Here is a 20,086-nt window from a genome sequence, read left to right as displayed (position 1 = left end):
GGTTTTGTTGTTGGGGGTTTTCTATAACTTTGCTTTTGCAATCTAAAATGTGAGAACATTGTTTAAAGGTCATACCCTGTTGCTACCAAACCAACAACTAGAGGCCTTTTTCCATTCAGGATTAAAAGCTTCATCTTTTTCCTTTAGAGTGTTTATTTGAGAAAATGCCTTGTTATTTTCTTGCCCAGCCTTCCACCTCAAATGCTTAGGGTAGCCTTTCCAAATGACTGTAACTGCTGTTACCAGCTTACTCCTTGCCTCAGACTGAGGGGATGCTTCAATAGCGTCAGTTGTTCTGCTTGAAGGAAAAGGCTGCACCACCAGTATTTCCTTTATTCAGTTCACTCCAAGCTTTCTGCCTTGTGTAAATTGGGAGGGGGAAAAAGTAATTAGTTTTAAGTGCAAAGAGTAATACTATTCAGTCTGACCTCTTAGTAAAGCCATTACATGTGATATGCTTCTTCGTTAAACCCGATGCCATGTTTTAAGTTAAATAAATCTTTCATAGAGATTTCTAGTCTTTATATTAGAAGGTCAAGTGATGGGGGTTTTGCTGTTTCTTTGATAGTTTGTTTAAACAGTGGATAACTGACACTACAGTTTTTAGCTTTATTTAATTTGGCTTTCCCTGTCTCTGAATTCCAGTTACTGTTCCATGTTGAACATGAGGTCATGTAGGCTGACTTGAATTTAGCAAGCAGGTCACATTCTAGCCAATTTGCTGTTGTACTGAGGTCAGTGACACATCTTCCAGGAAGACCAAACTGTTATTCATTTGTTTTCTTTCCCAGTTTCTTCCATTATCCTGTGCATCCTTTCCTTTGTGGCTCTGTATTTTTGTCCCTTCAAATGACATAGTCTGGTATGGTTTTCTGCAGATGAAATGGCAGGATTTCTGATCTTCTCTGAGACTTTCAGCTGCTCTGCACTATTTGCCTTTAAATTCACAAGTTCTTTACTGTGATGGTGGTGAGACACTGGAATGGGTTGCCCAGGGAAGTTGTGAATGCTCCATCCCTGGCAGTGTTCAAGGCCAGGTTGGACAGAGCCTTGGGTGATATGGTTTAGTGTGAGGTGTTCCTCCCCATGGCAGGGGGTTGGAACTAGATGATGTTAAGGTCCTTTCCAACCCAAACCATTCTATGATTCTGTAAGTGCTTGAACTTTATCAATCATCTTCTTGGTCTTCAAGTTGTGTTTGCCTACATAGCCCCTCATTAGTAGCGAAAGCTCCATGTTCAGTAGATGCTCACCACAGTGGTCCCACTCATAGCCCAGGTGCTTGTTTTCATCCCACCATCAGCACCCACTGTGTGTATACCTCTTGCAGAAAGGATCCTGTCTGGGTCTTCTACCTCATGTGTTTGTCCCTCAGTATTTGCCTCCTGTCCTTCCTCCTTGTTACCTTCTAATTCAGAGACCTGGAAAGTTACTTTTAGAATTCTTCCCTTTCTTAGAAGAAATGTCCTTTAATCAGTTCTGCTTTTCATCTATGTGTTCTGGCTCAACACAGACCAGTAGTTTTTCAGCTCCCTGGCTAATCTCCATGCACACCACCTCACTCATATCCAGCATTCTATGGTTTATGTCCACTTTTGCCCCCAGTCATTTTTCAATGCAGTTCCTCATCTGGAGTTTCCTTCCTACATTTTCTGTACTAGAGACAATGATGGCTCTTCAGATCTACTCTCGGCACTTTTTGCCTTTACATTTCGGCTCAGAGCCATAACAGTGTTTTCTTTGAAGGATCACTGTTTGTTTTGGAGGGAGGGGGGGTGGGTTGTGACAGTGTCAAGGCTGCCATAAACAGACCAAAGTGTGTCCTTGAGATGATTAGAGGCATTAGAGACATTTCCAAGATGATGTAGATCATCCTCTCAGCATGCCAATCTATTGAAGACATTTGTTATTTGCACAGTGCTCAACTATCTATCCCCTATCTGTCATGTGCTGCCTAGAAAGGGTAAGTGCTTGCTGGCTAGCATAGTTAGTCATAGACTAGTTAGGGTTGGAAGGGACCTTAAGATCATCCAGTTTCAACCGCCTGCCATGGGCAGGGATGCAATAAATGAAGTTAAGGAAGTTTTAAAATCCCCAGAATTTAAATATTTGAATATGTTTTGAGATGCAAAGATTTGAAGTAATGAAAATGAGCAAGATTGAAGCTTAATTTGCACAAGAATGTTTCTTACATATCAAGGTTGATGTATTTGAAGCAGACCGCGACGTGTCCATGTGACAGGGCTACTGCTTAGTCTCTGCTGAAAGCAGAGTCCTTGTATAGTTTGGGAAAATCTGATGGATCTTGCCCTCCCTGGATAAGCCCTGAGAGTTAAGGCAGCAAATCAACATCTAAAAATAAACCTCCCGAGGAGCTGACAGCTCAGACTTGTGTTTCCAAACGCCTCCAGCCATTTTCAATATGTCCCACCCAGTGCCATGGATGGAATTCCCAAGCCAGTTGCTTCCAACACAGCTGTCAGCTTTACAGCATACCCTTCTTCTCAGGAGCTTGGGAAGCAGCAGTGCTTGCTCTTTGGCACACCTGGAAGCATCAGACTAAATCCCCTTTAGGTCACCAGTGCTGTTTAGTAGGATTTCAGTTAAGCCCTCATGTAACGTTAAGTCCGGGCTGTATTTGACTGTTCTTAAACCATAACTGAAAGAATCTGCTTTTGGTGTTTTCCAGTAATGTTTTTGCTGTTATCAGCACCAGTCATTTTCACATGAAAATGGAGTCAGGGGACTTCCAACTTCTCTTTGCTGTGGGTTTTGAGTCATTTTGCTGTTTGCTGGCCTGTGTGTTTAAAGGCCTCGTGTATGTGAAATGTGTTTAGCGTGTTATGAAGTTATGGTGATTTATCTCTTCAGTCATAGCCATTTGTAATCAGCTCCAAGGCCATCCGTTTGCGTTCCAAGCATGAAGTGGGAAGCCTGTCCTTGTGGAAATGGAGGTTTCCAAGAATTCATTCTCTGAATGGCTGTCTTTTGGTTTTTTCTTTTCCTCCTGCATCCCAGCCACTTTAAGCACCGGATGCAGCCCTCAAGTTACAAGAAGTACAGGTAAGAGATAAAAAAATCTCCACTGTGACTCAAAGCTCGGTTTTAGAGGTTTTCAGCCTCTATAAAGTCAAAGGATAAAGGTGCAGTTTTGCATCATGTAACTGGAAGCTGATCCCAGAGATCTAGCTCCCATTTTACAGAGAAATAAGTGTCTTAAGCCTGCTGAAAGAGCCATATGAAATTGTGATGCCTTTGATCATGGCACACATCCCACTGGAATTTTCATGTATATCCTGGAGCAAAATGGGCCATTCCAGTGGATGTCTTTCCTGACAAACACGCTCTGGGATCAAACCTCCCCATTTGGAGAACTCTTCCTCTGTTCTGCCCAACATTGCTGGAAGTAGAAGGTTTCTGATGTCGCTGTGATCCCCAAAGCATTTGGGATTACACATTCATCTGTAATTCACTGTCAATGGAGCTGCCAGCGACTCCCAGTAGTTTGTGATGTATTTGTGAAAGGCAGCTCTGAGTTCAGCTCTAAGCAGACACCAGGGGGTTTCCTTTGCAAAGGCTGTTCACTACCCATTGAATGTGCTCTTAAATCCAGATACATCTGTCTGGGCTCTCTCGTCTTCAGTGACTTAAGTGAAAGCTTAAGAGGAAGAGCTCCTTATATATATATATATATTCTTTTCAATTAGGTGCCTGAGGGTACAATAGAATAAACCATGAACGGTCTCTGTAGATTCGAGTGTCTTCTTGTGGCAATGAATCCAAGTATCAAAGTGGCTTCATTACTTAGGATGCACCCTATAGAAATGAAATGCTGTCCAGAAGAGGTACCTCTGTGTACTGCTGCTTATCCCTCTTGAGATACATACAGGCTGCTGAAAATTCATCCCCAGGAGACACAGGAGGATGAAACTTCTCCAACCTGTGATACTGTTTTGAAAAACTACTTCAATAATCCAAATCTGATAATTCACCCCCAAAATCTATTCGGAGAATCAGAATGACAGAATGGTTTGGGTTGGAAAGGAGCTTAAAGATCATCCAGTTCCAGCCTCCTGCCACAGGACACCTTCCACTAGACCAGGTTGCTCCAAGCCCTGTCCAGCTTGGCCTTGAACACTTAGCATCTATTACTGAGGTTTAAAACTCCAGATGTTGGAAGCAGCCATAAGCTGATGCTTCAGCTCAGCTACATCAGCCTCTGTAATCTCTTTGTGGGGGTAGATTCCCGGGTAGAAGGGGCAATGCTTTGTTGCTGTGATTTGTTTGTTTCTCTATGTTATTTTTTAGTATGCTCATTCCAGGGGTCTGGACTTCCACAATTGCAGCGTCTGCTCAGCCTTTGGATAGCAAGCTTGCTTGCCATAGCCTTCACCTGTTTGAATGTGTCAGGGGATAGAAACTATTGCCTCACTGTAAGTTAAATACATGAAACTGAAACAGAAGAATGCAGTGCAGTAATGTGCTTTCCCATCTGACAAGTGAAGCTTTTGGAGGTGCAGAGTTGCAGCTGCTCTGGTACCAACCCAAACCTTTGTCTTTCAGGGAGATGGATGATCTGAGCTTGTTTGATGCCAACCTCTGCATTGTACAACAGGAACGAAGTCAGATGCTGAACTGAAATCCCTTCTCAGAACTCCCTTACTGCTCACTGTTTCAAGCCAGGACTGTATCCTGGCTCTGGACCATCCAGGCTGTGCCATATGAGCGTTTCTACTGATTCCTCTGCTTCATTTAAGAACTACAGGTGATCGGGTTTGTGGTTGTTATATAGGCTATATTTTTCGTTAATTGCTTCTGTATACTTCTGCTGTTTTCCTTCAGGATCTGGGCGCTGTGGATGACAAAGGCATAGAAATACCTCTCCTCAATAGCCACCAGGTGGCAAAGCTCACTCTCTGCATCGAAACTACGCCTTGAAACCCCCGTTCAAGCAGCGTGCGGTGCTCTCCCTGCGGCTGTTGTAAGCCGCCTCTATAAATATTATCTTTTTTATAAGCTATTAAGGCATATTTAGATACCACACATGGAGAATCTTCACTGTAAAATCTCTAAATGCTCCCATTCTTAACTGCGGATCAGCTGGTCGAGGTTTAAGCCTGCCCACAGCATTTCAGCAGCGGAATTTGCCATCGTATCACAGAGTTTGAAGAGGGTAGGATGTTAAACAGCCTGGAGAGGCTGTTAATACAGCTGTGTCAGTCCTGGCTCACCTGTTAATCACAGTTCAGGTGTTGTTTCCCTTCTTATATTGGTGACTGCTCAAAGGCCTTGGGCCTGTTGAGGACAGAGGCTCTGTAAATGCCTTGTTGTGTTTATAAACATGTAAATGGGTGTTTGAAGATAGTTCCTGCTCCAGAGATTTTACAGGCACAGATATGAAGGCTCATTTAAAAACCAGAGAGCAAACACAGACACACTGGGCATTTTCTAAAGCCTGGGTGTAGATTGCCCTGTTTGTTATCCTGGCTCAATTCTCCATGGAATACATCCTTGTGCTTTCGCCTACTGGAGGTGTCTCAAGTTACAGATTTCCATCATGGTCTGTTATTTTGTTTTCTCAATAGCTTCCAGGGGCCCTCACAGGGAAGTTTCCAGTTCCCTCCCTATGGTGACAGCAGCGCTTTTGGCTGCTCCCTTCCAACAACTTCCACCCATCCCAACCTCTCCTGCCTTTGTTGTCCTGTTCCCTAACAACCCTACCTGCAGCCATGCATCTTACTGCTTGCTGAGTGTACATTTCTGGGGTAGCAGCACCTCTTCTTCATAGATGCAGGATGTGAAACTCAGTCACTTCACACCTCAGTCCTGTGATTGACTTAAGTGTCATGGTGTACTCCCTGTCCTTCAGCAAAGGTTCTGCTTGGAAGAACAGAGGCTTTGTTTTGCCCCAGAATGATGCTCTGAAATACCGTGTTTTGGAATGGGGTGGGAATCTGCTGTTCTGGAGCAATGAGAAACATGGGAAAAATTACATTTCCTTTGCTTCTCTGTGCCTCTGGCAGACTGGACATTAAAGTCTATGTGTTTAAATTAGGCACAGAAACAATGGCAGTTGGTTGGGTCTAAGCAGAAATAGTGGATGCAAAGCAGGTTTTCGAACAGTTGTTGATTGATGGAGCATTGGTCTTCTGAATGGAGGCTATATCTAATGCTATGGAAAATATAGCATCATGTGTCACTTGAGCATCATAATGTTCATGTGGCCACACTGAGGTTCCACAAAGTATCAGAAGTCTGGATGTTGTTAGCTTTTGAGAACTTGCCTTCAGAATCTTAGTTCTTGTGGCTTCAAGGACTTCTGGCTCTTTTCGTTGGATGGGTTGGAAGCCAGGTTGGATGGGGCTTGGAGCACCCTGGTCTAGTGGAAAGTGTCCCTGCCCATGGCAGGGGATTAGAACTGGCTGATCCAACCCAAACTGTTCTAGGATTCTATGAATCTATGATTCTATTATTTTATGTAATGGATCTGGTGAAGGTGTCTCCATTGCCACTACCTGGAGGCAGGAGAATACATTGTATGTGGAAACATAGCTGGAGGTGTGAAAAGTGCTGCTGGGTATTACTCTGTCTGCCCACTGTGGTCTCTTGGATGTCTGCACAGGTCAGGCCCAGTGCTACTGGGCCCTGTTTCTATGTGCCTAGTAGAACACTGCATTTGCAATGCTGGGTCAGGCACCTTCCACAAACAATCTGAGTATGACTCTACATGATAAGAAAAACCAAGCATCCCCAAGCCTTTCTCGTGACATGACAGTTTTCAGCCATAAAACCAGACTTTCTGGCACGTCCTTCAATTTCCAGTAATTTGCTCTGAGGCAAAAGCAAAAGAAAGCCCAAACTTGCTAATGGAATAACAGCATATTTTCCAAGAATGTTAAACATATAAAAATGGTGCTGGAATTACAACCGATTGAGAACATGTATTTGTCTTTGACAGATCCGAGAAACATGAATAGCCATGTCATATAACCTGGTGGTCCCAGTTTACAGCAAGGATAATATATTTGTTATTCATAAAGGATTAATCAATGATTAACAGACATTACAATTAATGGTTAATTGATTGTTGTAGACTTGGTTCACATGGCTTGCAGCTATCTGTAACACGGCATTCCTGCTGCAATGTATTTATAGTAGTTATTAATCACGCACTGGTGTTTTTTAAATGGTCTCATTTTATTAGGTGCAGCCAAATTTTCAATAGCACATCAGTGAACTTGCGTTTTGCCTTCACATTAGCAATAGGGAAAAGAGGAGAAAGCAGTTAGCTTGGCCTTGCTTTCTTCAATTCGAGGAAACCATCAGCTGCACAAATTGGAGGCACTATCACATTATGAAAGCAATTTTAAGCAAAATGTGCCATTTATGGAAGCACACTTAAAGATTTTTGTAATTACAAATATTTGTACTGCTAAGTGAATTGCATTAAAGCGTTTGTTGTTGTTGCTTTATTTCCCTGGAGGACTCTTCTGTAGTGGGAGCTTTGTTATGTTGATAAATGTGCCTGAAAGATTTATAATGTACTGATGCATTGTAATGATAAATAGATCTGCTTAAGTAGTAAAGATCAAACACACAATTAAACAGACTGTAATATACATCTTGCTGAGCAAGGGAAAACAATGGTGAAATCATAAGGATGAATACAAATGGTTTTATGGGACTAAGCAGAAAATACTTTCTTATGCCTGCAAAATGAGGAAATCTGGCCTGATACTTGCATGAACAGTCTTATAAAGTGCTTAATCAGATATAGAGTCTCTTTAAGATGCTCAGCATTTATAACCAATGGATTGGGCTTTCTCTGACTGCTTGGAGTAATACAGGTGTGTGACAAAGCATAGGTTAAGTGCATCAGCACGATGTGGGCTTGCTGGGAGAGGAGCCTGGGCACAGCAGGCAGGGCTCGCAGGTCTGACACAGCAACAAAACCACGTTGCACTTGACATGAAGCTTAGAACTGAATATTGGCAGCCCCTGCTCCCATTGTCCCAATGTCCTTTCCTAGAGCCTTTCCCAGCAGGGAGGCTGGTTTGCACTTGGCAAGGCCACAGAGGTTTCACACTTCTTGCTGTTTTCTCTTCCAAATAGCAGGGGAAAATGTGATTCAGAAGGAGCATGCTGGAAAAGGGGAATGTGGTTGAGAGTCACAGAAATAAGCCTTTAACATAAAGGCACTGAGGGGGACTTTTGTTCAAAACCCACAGCAGTTTCCCTGCAACCTGCTTGCAGATTATCCTTGTCCATTCCAACTTTGAATTGCTCTGAAGGGTGTTTTAAGTGAATTTCCTTCATAGGGGTACCCATAGCCAAGTCAGTGCAGTAGGGATTTCATAGCTCTTTGTACAAATGCTGTGGCAAAATAACTCCTAGAGGAATTAGAATTAGGCAGGATATAACAGCCAGAAGAAACACTAATTCTCCTGGATCAACTTTATGTGAGCTCCTACCCTACACAGTGCTTTGCCCACCTGGAATAGCATAAGCCGTTTAGATTCCTTTGCAGTATCTGGGTATTAGCAAGGCTCAGGGGAGAATCCAAATCCTGCTTCACTGATGCCAACAGCCAAACCCCTAAGCCTTGTGCACACTGGCCAATTATAGTGTAAAATCCTCCTGGTGCTCACCAAGTTCTGCTGCACCACCAGGAGACACCTAAGAGACAAAAAGCATCTGCCTATGATGTGGATTGCTGGAAACGTGTTTCCTGAGGATATACATTCCCAAGGATGTACAGCATGACACGTTCCAGCCAGCAAACCCGTTACTTCTGATTTATCATGTGCTGCTAACTACTAAGAGCTTTGCATGGCCTCCAGGAAGTGAGGCTTACTTAATGAGAGGCAGGGGCATAGTAAAGGCTTCCAGCTTTGGGAGTTTAGGAGAAAAAGGGATGGCCAGGGAATCCGTGCATCTGGCTTCTCACAGCCCGAGCTACAGGTGATGCTCAATGCAAAGAGCTCTATAGCAGTTTTCAGAACATATGTGGTTATAGAGCTAGTTTCTCCAACATAAGAAAACTTACTTCTGCCCCAAAGGTTGCATGTCAGTGACATATAACAGCCAGAAGAAACACTGATTCTCCTGGATTGACTTTATGTGAGCTCCTGCCCTACACAGTGCTTTTCCAACCTGGAATGGCATAAGCTGTTTGGATTCCTTTGCAGTATCTGGGTAGTAAGACTCAGGGGAGAGATGTCAATGACAGGCAGCTCTTGGGGCAGAAATAAGTTTTCTTATGGTGGAGAAAGATATTTAGATACCACTTAAACATCTAGATACCTTTATAGATTTGGGCGGTGGTGTTGCTGCAGTCCATAATATCACTGTCTTTGCATGGCAAGCACCACATCAGAACTGACTGCAGAGAGAAGCTCAGCCCAGCAGCTGCTGGATTCGATTTAATTGGGTTGAACTGGTTTATAGTCCCTCAATACACGTACTTTTTTCCTTGTTGAGAACCAATGAGTCTGCCAAGGCTGGATTGAACGCAGGAGCTGTCTGGAGGTGCAATTGCAGACTGATGGGGGTAACCCCACTCAATGGGAAGTCGACTCTAGAGGGTTTTGCCATGTCTGTCGGTTGATGCTGTCTCTTCATCACAGAGTTTGCAGTGCAAGGATTGTTTTGGATGCTTGCCTATGCCCAGAAGCTCCTGCGTGCTCGGAACAGTTTCAGCTCTGCGTTAAGGCAATAATTATAATCAAATCTCATGCTCCACTGCCTCAGCCAGTCACCTCTGTGGAGCAGATGGGAAGGGGGCTTGAATCAGCAAGGGTTTTCCCTCCCATTGTGCAACTGGCCTGATGTCTTCAGAAAGGGCTTATTTGTTTTTCCCTTTGGCTCCCCTCTGCTTCTGTCGTGGCATCAGGACAGGCTGCAGCTGGAAAGTCATGGACAGGGTTGGAAGTGCGGAGAAGGAGAAAGTCATTTTATCTGCTCCCTGCCTTCTGCTCCTTGTTCCCACACCCCAGCTGCAGGGAAAGCCAGGCTGGCAGCAGGCAGGCAAAGGAAACTGGGGTTTTGGTGTCCCTGCTGCATCTGCTGATCTCCAGTGTCAGGTCTGAGACCTGCTTCTGAGCTCGGCGCTTGGTTGGTCCAAGTCCTATGTTCGCAGCAAGCCTAGAACAGCCACTGACCTGCAAATAGGTGTTGTGCTGTCCAGCTGTGGTGGCCATGGCCCTACGCACGTATGGGAGTTACTGCTGGTGTTGATCTGAGTTACTGCCTTGTACAGCATAGACAGAGGGGCAGACACAGGTCAGGAGTTCAGTGCTTTGGAAGGGTGTCCCTCAACTCATCCATCCCTCCAGTGTCCTCTGCAAGTTGGGAGTAAGGTGAGATGTGATTGAGTCTCTCTTGTTGGATGGCCCCTCTGTGCTTCCTCACCTCAGTAAAAGAAGAAGGGGGGTGCCTATTCAGCTCTGGTGCCATTTGACCCCCCAAATGATATGTTAGGTCTCCAGAAAATCACAAATTGAGGAAGGAGGTGTCTTTGGGAAAATGTTGCCAGAATGGGGACAAAGCTTCTGAACTGACTTGGTGTCTGTCCTAAACCACACATTTCCACTGCCTGTTGGTTGCCTTTCATTGACAGCCCAGCCTGTGTTTTGTGTCACTGGTGTGTACTGGTTGATGAAACTGTGCAGTCCCCATGTGTGTCTGGTTTCCACACAGCACTCCTAAACCAGTGGAGTTTTATCTGGTTACCAGTGCTGGTCAGACCCAGGTAGGGTAATTCAGCTTGTTCTCCTGGGGCTGGTGGTATGAGGTTGCCACATGCTTGCAGCTCAAGATACAGCCTTAGGACTTGTGTGTTCCCTTCACTCACCCCCTTGATGAATAGTCACAGGGTTTTGATGTTTTATTCTATTTCTAGCAATGGCTGATGATATCTCCTTGTACTGTAGTGGTAGGGGTTTTTTTTCCTTTTTAGTTTATTATAACATGTAAATGTTATGTGGAAGAGCTGCTGAATGTCTGTATTTTTATTGCTCTCTCATGATGCATCTTTAGTCATCACTGATTATTTTTCTCCCCACACTTTGTCTTCCTTCCAGGCCAGTGAGGCTGCTTGTGGCTTCCTGCATCACAGTAGTTACAGAGGTTGTTGCTGCTTTCCATTGTACCCCATGACTGCTACTAAGGAGATGTTTATTCTCTCGAAGGTGATTGTAGTGATTGCTTATTGAGTGAAAACACAAGCTCTGTGCAGACTCTTCTCCCACATTTGGGATCTTCACCAAGCTCATGATGGTGTTTTAGGTCTGGATCCTTGCCTTATTCACATGGGTCTCTGATTCATAAAAGCACCTCAAGGGAGTCTTTAAGCAGCTCTCTGTGCGTACAGGAAAGGGGCAGGCAGCACCCACATGACACAAAGGTCCATATTTACCCAGTGACTCAAAAGCCCCAAACTTGGCAAAGTCTTTGCAGACTCTGCAAGCCCTTCAGGGGAGAGCTTCCCTTCTGTAAACCCAGAGAACCTCCTGCCCACCACAATGCCCAGCCTCCAAGGTGATGTCCTCACTCCTGGCTCTTTTCCCATCACCCAGCTTGCACCCTGCAGCCTCGAAAGAGGCATCTGTTGAGCTGAGCCTCAGGGATGGGCCTGATGCAAACACCCCCAGGAGCTGTTTACATAGAGGTCTATAAACTTACAGCATTGTTAGCTCTCCCGGCTTCACTGGCCAGGAAAAGCTTGTGGGATCTTGCGGTTATTCCAGCGAGGAGGAGAAAATGATGACACTGAGGAGGAATGCAGCTCCCAGCCAAGGTGGTGGGCACGCTCCCTCGCTGCTCTCCTCTGGCACATGATCCCCACACACGTTCACACCAGGCTGCCGGCCTCCTCCTCCTCTCCCACGTTCTCCCATCACCATCTCTGTCCCCTTCTCCTTCCTTATAGACCCACAGGCTGCCCCACACGTGTGCTCCCCATGTGTTTGGGATGGAGGGAGGGGGCTGCTGCTGGGTTAGCTGTTGCCTTGCTGGAGGAGATCAGCTATTCCTTGCTCTTTTCTTGAGCAGCGTACAGCAGGCTCACATCTGTGCTCGCAGAAGCAGCTGTCTTGATGAATATTTGCCCAAATCATTACACTATCTAGCAGTTAGCCTGCAAAAAAGGCCCAGCACCATTTGTATGGTAATGGAAGGCTTCCTCAGAAATGTTTTGGAAGCAATCAGCTAAACTAATAGGATTTTATGTAAACGAATCTCTTCCTTTAGATTGGGGTGGTTGGTTGGGTTTTCTCTCATTCTGGAGAGGAGGGTGAGGGCTTTTTAATAAATGCAAATTGATATTTCAATGAAAATGGAAATGAGAGAAGTTCATCGCTGGGGTAAGATGCTGCGACTTTGCTTCATGTTTGGTTCTCTGCATATCCCCCAGCAGAAGCACTGAATTCTGAGGTGCTGAGGCATGGTGCAACAAGGGGAAAAGCTTCCTACCACCTTCATGCTATAGTGAGACATCAGCTGGGTTGTACATTTCATCACCCCATCAAAGATGTCGTTCCTGCAGTCCTGGACCTCTGTAGAGGGTTATGGCAAGCGGTCACAGAGGAGGCTGTGGATGAAGGAGCTCAGGCTGTTGTTACTGCTCACTTCTGCTGTGGGTCATAGAATGGTTTGGTTTGGAAAGGCCCTGAAGATCATCCAGTTCCAACCCCCCCGCCATGGGCAGGGACACCTCACACTAAACCATGTCACCCAAGGCTCTGTCCAGCCTGGCCTTGAACACTGCCAGGGATGGATGGAGCATTTACCACTTCTTTTGGCTGGTGGGATCCAGAGCCCTGTTGCACGATAATATTTGAACTTGTCAATGGTGTAAAAGTGTCAAACAAAAAAGCATGCAGGGAGTGGTGTAGGAAGAGCTGTTTTCCTCATTTACTGTTAGGCGATACCAGCAAGGAATGCAAACCACATTTGCAAACCAAGGTAAATACACCAAGGTGGCGTGTGGTCCCTTGGAAAGTCCCAAACGTCTTGGGTGGGTGGTGGAGAAAACAAGGGATTTTCTGCAGTGCTGGACTTGCTGTTGTGGTGTGCAGTGACTCTGGGTGTAGCAGCAGCCACAGAAACAGGAGGCAGGCATGCATTGGGAGGGATGTGTTTCAATGGGTGGCTGAGGATAGTGAGTAGCAACCAGTGCCTTATCACATGAACACAGATCTGAATCTCTATGGTCTTTGTTCAAGTTCATGTCTTGCTGTGCTGCCTGCCAGCTGCACTGTGGGCCATTAACGTTGCTCTCTACAGTCTTGTTTAGAAGCTGATACATTAGGTCAGATTGAGGCTTGTAACCCACTTGTAAGGACAGACATTTGCCCACAGTGTGCTGGCTCTTATGGCAGAGTTGGTCTAAGACAAACCTTCCCCCTTCCATCTACTTTTTCCTGACCCCTCATTTGTGCCAGGACAACCATTAGTGCTGCTATCCTGTATATCTGTAGTGGTTTGGGGTAAAAATTCTTAAAACGAATAATTTTGGGGTTTATTTTATAGTTGGTGCAGAATTCCTCCGCTGTAATTCCTCCAGTTGAGATGGATTCCGTCAATGACCTCAGTGTGACAGAAAGACCTTGCTGAAGTTTTAGTCATGTGCAAGAAAACAGGTCTAGTCAGTTTTCCATGATGTGAAAACAGAGATCTGACCTATTGTTGATGCAGGAGTCACGGACAACATGGAGACGATCAATATGATCAAACGATTGCCAAACTTTATTAGGTACAGTGCTCTTCTTATACCTTTACACCCTTATGTAACAGCCTTGGATACTAAGCTCTAATTGGTTAGTCTAGAGGTTACTCTCATTTACAGAGCTGATGTTTACAACTTGTTATAATTGTGATTAAATACCTTACTCTAAAAATACAGTGGGAAACTACAACCTTGGCAGAGATCATTCTCTGCCCGTTTTCAGTGGAAAATTACAGAGGCCTAACAAGACAATTGACCTTGCTTATGCCTGCCAAAAATCTTCTTACTTTACAGTAACAAGGCTCAGGGTATCGGGATTGCTCACTACGTGGCCTTGGCTCTTTAAGAATTCCCACAACCTATAAATATGTCTGGTGAGTTATTAGGCTTGCTTGGAAATATACAAGTTTTAATCCAACAATAGAATCGACTTCAAAACCGGGAAAGTAAAATCTAAGATATGAAATGGTCCTTTCCAACCCTGACTGTTCTATGATCCTAAATATGCATTTATTCAAATCTTTTTTCATATTTGAAACTCTGTGGAACAGTATAAGCAACATCAGAAGGAAAAAAAAAGTGTTTTTATAGAGTGTGATCTCTTTTGAACTTCCCTAACTGAAGACTGTCCCAAAAGAGCAAGAGAAGAGCATGGCGCTGTCGTCTCCCACATTCCTGGTTAGATGCTTTCCAGATCTAATACTGCATTTCCAGGCATTGCAGATAACAGCAATTAGACTATTAAACTGGATATTGAAACTGTTACATGGTTTAAATGCTTTGTGAGTTTGTCTGGGTTACATTAAGTTTATATGAGTAAGAAGTCATTCTTGAATTACAAAATCAAGTAGCTTTGGCTTTGCCTGACATCTCAATCCACTCCTGGAGATACGTTCACTGGGTCTTGGAAAGTTTGTTTAAACAATTCAGTCTCTGGCAGCTATAACTTTATAACTGTTTTGTTTATAGCATTTATTGAACGCCATAATCTCAGCATTCCACAAAAACACTTCTGAAGTCTCAAACGGCGTCGGATTTTATATCTTCTACGAGAGAAAGTAAAATAAACAGAGTATATCCAGAAACTAATCCTGATCCTGACAGGGGACATTAAAAGCAGTTTTAAACCCAATCAGAAATGTTCAAATGAAAATTTCTTTGATGGAAAATGCAGTTTCTGGAAAAAAACCCAACCAAACCACCCCACTATTCCAGCTTTGATTGGTGAAATTGAAACAGAATCTTTGGCTGTGGTTTGGATCTACCGGAACAAAAAAATACATCTCTCTTTAAAAATGAATCCAAACTCTTTCAAGGGTGGCTGCCTCCACTTTAAGCTTTTTGTGCTTCTGCTCTCTCCTATTAGCTGTGGATCAATGCCAATTATAAATGGGGTTTGCCAGCAATACATGGACAATGTTGGAAACTTTCCTTCTCACTGCTTTTTCCTTACATCCCTAATTTACTGCTCACAGGACCTATTTGCTAGCTGTGTGAATGGTAGACATGGGGAAGGAATCTTGTATTAATCAACCAGTCCTTGATAGAAACACCTGAGCCGTTAGTGTTTGTGCTTTTCATCACGGCAGGAATTCTGGAGGAGAAAAGTCTTTCCATTGGAAGGGAGAAGCAAGGAAAAGGTGATGTTCTCCAATTACAATAAACTGCTTATGCATTAGTAAGGTCCTGTATTTGATAGGAAGGTTTCAAAACTGAATGTAGGTATGGTTGTGCTGAAGACCCCCAATAATGGGAATGTGGGCACCTCTGGCTTGCTCAGGACATACATCTTTGAAATTTTTAGATCTTTTCCATTCTTGATTCAACATCCATTTGTGTCCATTTGAATTGTCAGGGTATTGAATTGTTCTTGTCTGGTTTGACCTCATCCTTGGATGATAGAAGTTTTTCCTAGTGCATGATGGTTATAGGACTCCCAGGATACGCTGAAGTTATTTCTCCACCTGGGAGGAATCTGTCAATGCTGCCATAGTCCACACAAAGACCCTGGCCAGCAGATGCAACTGGAGATGTGAAGCACCCCTTCCTTGCTCTTCCTTTCCAATGGAGAGACTTCCATCATAGTTTACCTGGAAAAGATACAACATACTCCTAAAAGGATATACTTTTTAATGAAGGAATGCCTCAAATCAACAAATCCTCACAACCAGGAGACAAGCTTCTCTTCCTTGCTTTCTTCATGTAATATGGAATCAAATTAATACATAAAAACAATATTCCAAAGTTGAAAACTATAATATCTGATTCCACTTACCTCTTACCTTAGCTTTCTTCTGCAATGGTCTAAAGTTGCTCACACTTGTGATAGCTCTAACTCCCAGCCATGTCAACTCTGTTTATGATCAATGGAGGTGAAAGCACATCATGTTGGAGCACTTCATCCCATTCTTAGTGGGTGTCTTGTTTGGCCAGACACCCACAATGCAGATGTTGATATTTGGTGAGATTAAGACAATCTGTTCCATGGGGTTTGTTTTTTTTTACCCCAGCTAACTACAAGAGGATTGAACTTGTCTTTTATCTACCAAAAATTATTCAGTAAAGTTACAAATTTCATAACTCTTGTCTTTTTTTCATTCTTCTTATAAAGCAATTATTGTTCTCTCTTAATGAAGTTGTCACAGATTATAAGGTGCATTGATAACAGGTTTTCAGGTTGTCAGTCATGCTCTAATCGTGTACCAATGACTTTCTCAGCTGTCTGGACTGAAGAGTTTGCCTGTTTAAAATATTTTGGAATCCATCCACTTTGGCTTTTCTGAAGATTTTTCATGGCAGTGGAAAGCACAGTTGGACACTTACCCTGCTCAGTGGAGTCCTCAATTCTGTTTCCATCTGGAATGACACACCAGTACTTGTTGGGCAGTTAACTTGGCCTAAGAAAGTATTACGGAATTGATACTCTGAATTTGGTGAAAATCTTCTTAAGTTGCTCAGTTTTGAAATCTCTCTTTTTGGGTTGCTTTTTTGCAGGAGTACCAAGTTTTATTTGGACAATTTCCACTGAAGTTATGCATAATATTATGCCTAGAGGACTTATTCTACCAGTCTCGAAGTGCATCTCAAAAGCAGGTAAATGTGATTCATTCAATATAACAGTAGACAGTAGCTTAACGCCAATGCTGGAAGCTAAACAGTGAACTACATCAGTGACCTGCTTTATGGATGTTTGGGATTACCAGTGATATAAGAAGTTGCAGCAGACCTGTGAGGGATTCCACAGATGCCTTGCAGACTTCTGCTTTGTTTGCAGAACTGAACAAGTCACTGGGAATAACAGATGTGTTCAGGGTAAACCCAGGCTGGTTGGGAACACGTGGGCTGCCCTTAAGTAGGGGCTTTTTTCCATCATGTCTCCCACCAGGCTGCTCAGAGCTTTGCTGGCTGCTCTGAGATAGAGGCAAGGCCTAGAGTAAGGTCCTGGTGGACCAGATGCTAAGGGACCATTCTTGGCCTGTCTGTTGGGGCAGAAACAGCAGCAGGATAGGGGACAGCTCTTCCACTTTGTCTACTCCAATCACATCAGAAGTATTAGTGAATGTAGTAGAGCCTTGGCAGAATGCTCCTGGGACTGGCTCATCTACCTATGGTGTAAGGCCAGCCTTGACCAATCAGTTAAGTTTGCACAAGGTTGCATAATGACATGTTTTACATTAGGTAAGTATTAAGTGCTGATATATGTGTTGCGTTCCCATTAGTGTCTTATTTTTAACTTGTATGTTAAACATCTTTAATTTTACTGGTTCTGATAGCAGTGTTTCCAGATGTTGGGATCTGGGTTTTTTTAGTGCCTCTAATAAGCCTAATATGCAGATTGCCAATAAAACAAGCTGGCTTTAAGTGGGAAAACCAGTGATGTTTGTCTAATCTCAAGTGCTTTTATCACCATCAGCACCATATCAAATTGCTGTTTAAGTATGGGTCAGAACAGGTACGTGGAAGATGTAGGCAGCAGGGCCAGAAACTTCGGCCCAGACTCTTTCTGTTGCCTAAGTGTGCTCTTAATTATGGGATACGTCAAGAGCAAGGGCTGGACTTAATTTGGCTGCTGTATATTCCATAGTATAGCATCAACAGAACAGCCTTATCTCCTTCCTAAAGGTGTCAACACAGTGAGCAGAGAACACATGGGATAAATACCTCTGCAATGGAGGAGGCACAAGTGCCTGAAGGCTACTGGTGATACATAGAGTACACGGTGCTTCACATAGCCTGTTAGTGATCTAACCTGGAACTAGATGATCTTAAGGTCCTTTCCAACCCTAACTATTCTATGATTCTATGATTCTATGATCTTAGATGCAGCTGCACTGCAGAAGTGGAGGCAAGGTGGCTGGACCATGTAATAACTGCTCATCCTACAGCACCGTCTTGAGTCAGGGAGTTGCTGCTCCCTGGATGAGTATAAATGACTTTCTGCAGGGTCATCTAGAGATGTGAATTCTGTTTTCTCAAGTCATTAATATCACCAGAACCCCAAGAGTATTTGACCTCATTCAATGCATATAACACTTTAGGCCATGATCTACATTAGGCCTCAAGGGATGGTAGGAGTGTTCTATTGGCTGGTGTGTTGCCAGAATCTATTAGGGCTAGGTTGTATTTGCAAGACTTTGTAGAAAATGTGTCTGCTGTGGAGTTTTTGGCTTTCATTGCATTCACCCACCCCATCTGTTATTCTCCTGAAGAAGAAACTTGCATGAATCATCTGATGACCATTTAGAAAGATTCAGCTGTGGGGCTGATATCCCAGTTTGCAGAGGAGGCATGGTACTGCAGGGATATGTCATTTCAGAGTGGTTTCAGTATTTCATACAGCTGCAGCCCTCTCTGCTGACTGGGGTTTGTAAGAGTAATGAAATGCTCTAGCATTTCCATGGACTTTGAGGCTGAATCTGAAATGCTAAACACTAAAATCTGCCCTTCATGCTATTGGCATCACCAGTGCAAGTTCCCATCCAACTAAACTCCAAGTCTAAACTTCAGAGTGGCTGGTTAGATTAAACAGGCATCGAGGAGCTGAGTGGATGGGGAATAGGAGGTAGAAGTTGTCAGAGGGGCTGTAAATTGACCACAGTGGTCCCTTGTGGAGGAGATGACCCATTATGCACCATGGAGCTGTGCTGTGTCCAGTGAGAGCAGCTCCAGCTGGGTACCATGTGTGCTGCAGCAGTGACCTGGTTTGGGAGAGTCCTCTGCTGACCTCCCCAGCATGCCAAGATAAAGATGGGCCATATGTTCCAACCCACACTTTGATGCTTAAAGGTCATGTTCAGAGTCATCTTAGAGAGAAGCTGCACTCCTCTGGAAAAAACACCTTAAGATATCCCAGGAAAAGAGAAAACCGCTGCTCAAACACTTCTCTCCATGGATAGATAATGTGAAACAAAGGTGTTTAAACATTAGTGTTGTTTAATTCCTAGCTGTGTTTATTAAAAAGCATTTAGATGCAAAGGGGGAAAAATGAAGCATAGAGCTGAAGATCCCAGTGCTGCTGAATAAACCAAGAGACAAGATCACAGAATCATTAGAGTTAAAAGGGACCTCTGCAGATCACCCAGTACAACCTCCCTGCCAAGGCAGGCCCACCTATGGCAGGTTACACAGGAACATGTCCAGGTGGGGTTGGAGTGTCTCCAGGGAGGATGTCCTGTGTCCTCGCAGCCCTGTGAATACCATCATAGGGTTTCAGGGCACTGAGATGCTGGTCCTGAGAGGCTGCTAAAAACTCTTGGCTGCTGTGGTAGAAGTAGGAAGGTGAATTTGCAGTCCCCATCTTGACGGTTTGTGGCTCCATTTTTGGACATCAGCTTTGGCTCTTCAGAGCCCTTTTCAAGCTGAAGAACACTGTGACAAAGACACCTAAACCCCTTTTTCTTATCTAATAATCCCACTTTGATTCCCATGAATACTGGTGAAAGCTGAATTCCTTATCAGAAGTTAACTGCCTAAATACCCTGCATATTGAGATTGAAGTCAGATCTGAAAACGAAAACATTCCTACCTGACTTACATGCCTTTGGAAGTGTTAACTGTCATCTGAGCAATAAAATGTCTTACAAGCACTTCAAAGTTGCACACACTTACTGTATTACCCCAGTTTCTGCATAGCTGAGAGAGACACCAGGTGATACCTAGCTGCAGCTAGAAATAAAAGCCACAGATTACAGAGGAAGCTAAACACTCTTTTCTGTTGGCTCTTTGGAAGTGGGGCCATCTTTTCACCACTGCCATTCATTCTTGCTTATCACATTTCCATCAATAAACCTCCCAGTCAACTCCTTATCTGCAGCTTATAAAGCTCTGTTCTCCACCTCACCTTTCCCGTGTGAGAAATCT

This window comes from Melopsittacus undulatus, chromosome 7 (genome assembly GCF_012275295.1).
Source record: "Melopsittacus undulatus isolate bMelUnd1 chromosome 7, bMelUnd1.mat.Z, whole genome shotgun sequence".
Classification (NCBI taxonomy): domain Eukaryota; kingdom Metazoa; phylum Chordata; class Aves; order Psittaciformes; family Psittaculidae; genus Melopsittacus; species Melopsittacus undulatus.
Note: the sequence above shows the minus strand (reverse complement) of the source record.